Here is a 6,608-nt window from a genome sequence, read left to right as displayed (position 1 = left end):
TCCTTGGTAACATCGCGCAAGGCAAAAAAGAGGGTGAGACTAGTTATTAGATTAATATAAATCTTACGTTCAATGTTTGCGAAATAAATATGAAAGAAAAAATCAATTCTGCTCTTTGAGAATCGATTTTGAATCTACCACGTAAAAAAAATTAATTGAAAAATCGATTGATTCAATTAAACCACTTCACTTTCGTAATTTCACGTCATCCCCAATGTGCACGTTCAAGAGGATGTAAATCACAATGTGACTCAGCATATTTTGTGTTTTTAATATGTTGGTGTTATGGAATATGTAGGTGTTTTGGAATGAGGAATTCATCAGTTGACATGGTAATCGTATGATCGATGTCATTGGCTAAAACGCAAATAAAGGTTACTTTACTTCCTTGACAAGTGCGCACACAAGTCCGACGTGCTTTCACAATTAACGGGAACCGTGCCACAGTTCCATTGCAACTGAGCTCAGACACCTCCTTCAGGTCTTTGGAGTTCGGTACCCAAGTGCGCTCCCAGCTTCACATGGCAGCTTGCACATTACAAGTTTAATTACACTAAACTGGCAGTGTGAAAACGATCTGAGACAGCATAGTGTAGAAACATGACGGCGCAAAATGGTGGCAGCTGCCTCGTTATCCGTGTATATATACAAATATATTATGTTTTAATCCCCATAAAAATGTAAAAAAAAAATTACCTATTATATAAGATATCCTCTATAGAATCAGCTATGTCTAACTCTCTCGAAAGGTTTTTTTCCCTAGGACTTTCCCCCAGGGTTTTTCTCCTAGGGTTTTTTTCAACCCCTGGGAGTTTGCTGACATTGGCTTAAAGGAATATTCCATTTTCTTAAAGAAAAATCCAGATAATTTACTCACCACCATGTCATCCAAAATGTTGATGTCTTTCTTTTTTCGGTCGAGAAGAAATTATGTTTTTTGAGGAAAACATTGCAGGATTTTTCTCATTTTAATGGACTTTAATAGAGCCCAACATTTAATACTTAACTCTACACTTAACAGTTTTTTTCAACAGAGTTTCAAAGGGCTATAAACGATCCCAAACGAGGCATAAGGGTCTTATCTAGCGAAATGATTGTCATTTTTGACAAGAAAAATAAAAAATATGCTCTTTTAAACCACAACTTTTCGTCTAGGTTTGGTCCAGCGTGACCTAACATAAATGCGTAGTGACGTAGGGAGGTCACGTGTTACATATATAAAATGCACATTTGGGGACCATTGTAAACAATAAACTGACACAAAGACATTAATTAGTATCATTCCACATACAACAACGTAGGACCGGTTCTCTTTCTCAACACTTGTAAACACTGGGGCGGAGTTTCGCGTTCGTCCTCTGTGACCTCTTGACGTGATGACGTATTGCGTGGGGTCACGCTGGCGCATCACGACCGGATCTAGAGGAGAAGTTGTGGTTTAAAAGTGCATTTTTTTTTCTTGTCAAAAATGACAATCGTTTCGCTAGATAAGACCCTTATGCCTCGTTTGGGATCATTTATAGTCCTTTGAAACTCCGTTGAAAAAAACTGTTAAGTGTTGAGTTAAGTATTAAATGTTGGGCTCTATTAAAGTACATTAAAATGAGAAAAATCCTGCAATGTTTTCCTCAAAAAACATAATTTCTTCTCGACTGAACAAAGAAAGACATCAACATTTTGGATGACATGGTGGTGAGTAAATTATATGGAATTTTCTTTTAAGAAAATGGACTATTCCTTTAACTTAGCACCCTCTTATATACTTTACATTATTACTATGCTCGCTAGTATGGTAAATATTAACCGCTTTTTCTATCTATTAATGTAAAGCTGCTGAAACAATTAAATAATTGTGAAAAGCGCTATATAAATAAAATTTAATTAAAACGGCTAATTCTATGTAAGGTCTTTATACACCACTAAAACATAGTTATGCTATTGCATTCCTGTGAATAGAGCCTCCTAAAATTGCACACTGCACCTTTAAGTGGGGCGCTTGAAATTTGATTGGTCAAAAAATCTGTGCATAGTGTTTTTAGCCTTCTATTTTGATTTCATAGGGACTTTATTCAATTTTAAATCACAGCCAGGAATTGCTGCTTCTCAGTACAGTGGTAGGCAAGAGGTGCAGATTTATTTTTTTATTTTTTTACAACTTTTTGGCGCAGGCTACCTCAACATTTCGATGACCTCATGGACTAAAAGGCACAAAAATCCCACTTTTATTTTACGAGGTCTTTCTGCAAATGCGTGTGCATAAGAGAAACGTTAAAGATTTTCATGGTGAAACGCTTTGAATAATTGCGTGAGTTCCGCTTGGGGGCGGCTGGCAATTGAACGGCACACAGCAGCTGAGAGCGCGTGTCTGTCACCGGCGCCGCTGCCCTGGCGACCGCGTAAACAAGCGCGCAAACTGTCAGCTCGAGCTAATGCCGCCGGCCGGGTGAAGTTTCAGGAGCACGCGGAAAACTCACCTAGCACCCTGGCATGCAGTCAAACGAGCCGGTGCCAGCTGTGTAAATCATGCAGGCCCCACAACTACTAGCTATCTGTTTCTGTACGCCTAAAAGATTTAAGAGTGTAGGGTGTGAGAAAGGGTTTACTGATGGGGTAAAATTAGCAAGGAATTAAATAATGACCACCATTATTCAATCCGAAGAGAACTCTCTCGGGATTTATTTGTAAATGAGCTTAAGCTGCGTTATAAATCTTGGTATAGCTACATTGGAATTGAATAACACGATTTGTTTCCTTAATGAGATTTTTATGTGTAGCTTTCTAGTCCAAAATAACCTCATTACTATTTAGTTTATAAACTAACAGCATGTATTTTATATCTTAGTTCTTGGTAATTTCCACCAATACAATTTTTTATCAAAGAAAATGCCTAGAAAATGGGTAAAATATGGACGAACCCAACCACTGTATAAATTAACTAATAATGCTGGGTTGTTTAAACGTTTGAAAATATGGACGTTTTCTGGGTTAATTAAATCGTTGAGTTTGTACAGTTTACATTTTAAAAATAAAGTTGGAATAACTTTATTCAACTTAATAGCTAATTCAACTTAATTTTTATAATTTATAGCAACTCCTTACTTGAAAGTTGAAATTAATTGTAAATTCAAATAGATTCAACTTAAAAATCAGTCTAACAATAAGTGCATTTCTAAAGCATAAAAACATTTACTAATACATTATTTTTTATCTAAAAGTTGTATCTGTTAATATATGTTAATGCACAAAAACTATAAACAATTGTATTGAAAACATCAACAAAGATAATTAGTTTATATGCTAATAAATAGATCCTCACCCAATGAATATTTCAAGATCCTGCAGAGACATTTGTTGACAGACACAAACAATCTAAATGTCGGCATATGTAACACATAAAGGTAGTTTAACCCAAATAAAATCTCCAAGAACTATCTTTGTTCTCACAAAATGGCCTCTGTCTTAATCTAGGACATCCAGTTATCCATCTCATAAAATTTTCAACTAGAACATAGACATGCATGCTGATCATTCTCACTGCCTTACCAGCTGCTGAGTGGGCCAACAGATTCCTCAAAGCCTACTGCTCTACTAATAACATCCCTGGAAAACGAACGTATAACTGGTTTTAATAGTGCAATGACGTACAAGTTTCCCCATGTGTTTGAAGTGATATTGAGTCACGCAAATATCTTTACCAATAGTTCATGAGCCTTTCAAAGACATTTCGGTGTAAAGCTGGTACTACATTTGGGAAACATTGATCTGTGTATATAAATTCTGTCACAATACTATAAATGTCTTTGCTTGTCACATTCAAAGCACATATACAATACAATGTTTGGACCCTTGAACCATTTTATATACTTAAATTCAACCTCAATCTAGCATAGACAATACAAAATTGGTATAAATGCTAAACATCAATAGCATGTATCAGAAAAAAAGTATTAGAACGAGATGTTATTTATGAAGCAGGCTGTCAATTTTTTTAAATGTTAATGTTTTGTGAATGTTTTTTATATTAGAGATAAGATGCCGCCAAATATATACTACCCTTTAAACGTTAAAGAACACTTATTTGTCATGACTTTAAAAACCTTTTTGATTCAAATAAAGATAAATACATAATTGTACCAACCTCATTATTTTCATTAAAAAAAACTAAAAACTAAAATGCCTTGGATGATGCTAAAATATAACTTTTTGGATGTTTTAGTAAAAAAACATAGTTAACTTACATTTTTGCAATATCTGTGTTAAAAGTTAATAATAAATAATAAAGTGGTGATCTTAAACCTTTCACCAGTATTGTAAATCTGCCGGGTGATATTTTTATTGGCTACAAAAAAATAGGTAACTACTTACTATCAAATATTTAAAGTTTAGGTGCGCGTTTGATTTTTGATTATTACATGAAATTAAAAAGTGTCACCATCCTTACGCAAAAACTTGAATAGCATAAAGATATTTCTTAAAACACTGTCAAAAAACAATGCATTCATTTTAGAAGTGGTACATAGACTGACCTGCAGATCCATATACCTTTAATGTAAGATCAATGTAACAAAACAGAAAAAATCACAAAATACTATGGATGCAAATACCAGATAGCAACATACGCACATTGCAAACCGAGGTAATTGGGAACATAAAGAGACAATTTTCAACTTCGTAGTAAATGCACAACGGCTTTCAATCTTATTAGCATAATACAATGTACAAAACTACCAATCGATCCATTGGTTATAATGACAATAAATCTCATCACTGTGACAGGAATCAGACACATCTCTTGTGCGGTCCTGTTCTCATACACATCTTTCTTTTCCTTTCAATCACACACAACATGGTTTTCTCATTCAGAACTTGCTGCTACTTTCTACAGGTAGTTAAAAAGGGGTCCATAAAATGTAAGAACAAATCACGTTTTATATAACAAATTAATTCAGCAACCTTACCTATGCAGTGCTTCAAGATGCCTGGATAGGCAACAAAAAGTAGTCTGATAAAGTCCAAATTATCGCCTGCTACATAAAAAGCAACTGTTACAGAAGTCTTTTAAAACAGACTTGTTTCAGTCATTCGCTTTCAGATGGCACAATGCAAGGAATCGATGAACACAGATGTGGGAAACATGTCTGAGGAATAGTTTTTCAAGTGGAAGGTAGAAGAATGCATTCCACCAAACATAGACCATCCTAAGAAGAGAGAGAGAGAGAATAACAGGGAAACAATATCAAATCAGGAACAATTTATATTTGAATTTAAAACTGACTTTTACTTTTTCTGCATATACTATAGCATGTTACTATTATTAGAAATGGAGTGTTTTCTGCAGTATGTACCAAGATCCGAATATATTTGTGCACACGAGCCACTTTCCAAAATGCAATGCATATGCATTATAGAAATTCTTAACTTTTTAACTAAAAAAGCCTTTTACAAAACGATATGAAAAATATGAAGTGCTCAGATGCAAAAACCCTCTAAGTGCATCTGAGAGCCCATCCTGCTCTTATGTTTAGGTTTAGTCATTTCGTTTTAATGGCAATGAAAAAGTTATTAGTCAGTAATTGAAATGCCTTATTTTTACAAATGTCACTTTAGTCAGTTCACTGGTATTTAAAGTCACAATAATGGAAGTAGCGATTGTCATATTTTTCCATCGTGCTGCATATCCGAATGAAAAGGTTTCTGAAATGAAAAAATATGGTTTAACGTGAATTTGTCAATCGAGGATTTATTTGGAAGTTGGGTCATGTTGCTATTTGCCAATCTCTGCGATTTTCTGGTGGGCCCTCTACCTGCCATAACCGTGACCAGAAGTTAAGAGAGATTGTTTCAAGGAGGGGTGGAGATTAGCTTTTTTAATTAAAGATTATGAATTTTTACAAAATAATGAAGCTCATAGATAGTCATTTGTAAACAAAATAATACCACAATATTCCCCCCCCCCCAAAATTTTATTGTGACTTTGACAAATTTTTCTTTCACTGCAAAGCAGTTTTAAGGTGGACATTTTACAAGACTTTTTAAAGATGTAAAATAAATCTTTGGTGTCTCTAGAGTACGCGTGTGAGGTTTTAAATACCATATAGATAATTTATTATAACATGTTAAAATGTGTAGGTGTTTCCTTTCAAATGCAAATGAGCTGATCTCTACACTAAATGGCAGTGCTGTGGTTGGATAGTGCAGATTAAGGGGCGGTATTATCCCCTTCTGACATCACAAGGGGAGCCAAATTTCAATAAGCTATAGCTATATAGCAATTAGCATTTTTATAGCTAAAAATGGCACATTTTTGCTCACACCTACAAAGTGGCAATTTTAACATGCTATAATAAATTATCTATATGGTATTTTGAGCTAAAACTTCACATACGCACTCTAGGGACACTAAAGACTTATTTGACATATATTTTTAAAATTATAAATATATTTTTTCACATGCGTGCAGAGAATGGTTTACCAAAACTAAGTTTCTGGTGCAACATGATCTCATGGCAAGTCATGTTTTAGTCACGAAAAAATTGTTAATTTATTCGTGTCCATGGCACGAAATTCAGCTTTTCTTGGTGCCTTGAGCACAAATGTCTTTTTCGTGT

At 34.5% G+C, this 6,608-nt stretch overlaps 1 protein-coding gene across 3 annotated transcripts in view; it reads right to left on the bottom strand.

The window, feature by feature from the left end:
- LOC135735814 (uncharacterized protein C4orf54-like) overlaps positions 1-6,608 on the bottom strand; it is a 32,990-nt gene that overhangs the window by 16,949 nt on the left and 9,433 nt on the right. For 2 of the 3 annotated variants that reach the window (XR_012336568.1, XR_010527705.2), the window contains exon 2: positions 4,959-5,198. The gene's annotated coding sequence lies outside the window, so the exon portion shown is untranslated. Of the gene's footprint in view, positions 1-4,497; positions 5,199-6,608 lie in introns of those variants that run through there. The other variant, XM_065254383.2, reaches the window with a different exon arrangement.

The sequence above is a fragment of the Paramisgurnus dabryanus genome, chromosome 4 (genome assembly GCF_030506205.2).
Source record: "Paramisgurnus dabryanus chromosome 4, PD_genome_1.1, whole genome shotgun sequence".
Lineage (NCBI taxonomy): Eukaryota > Metazoa > Chordata > Actinopteri > Cypriniformes > Cobitidae > Paramisgurnus > Paramisgurnus dabryanus.
This window is presented reverse-complemented; position numbering and strand designations above follow the sequence as displayed.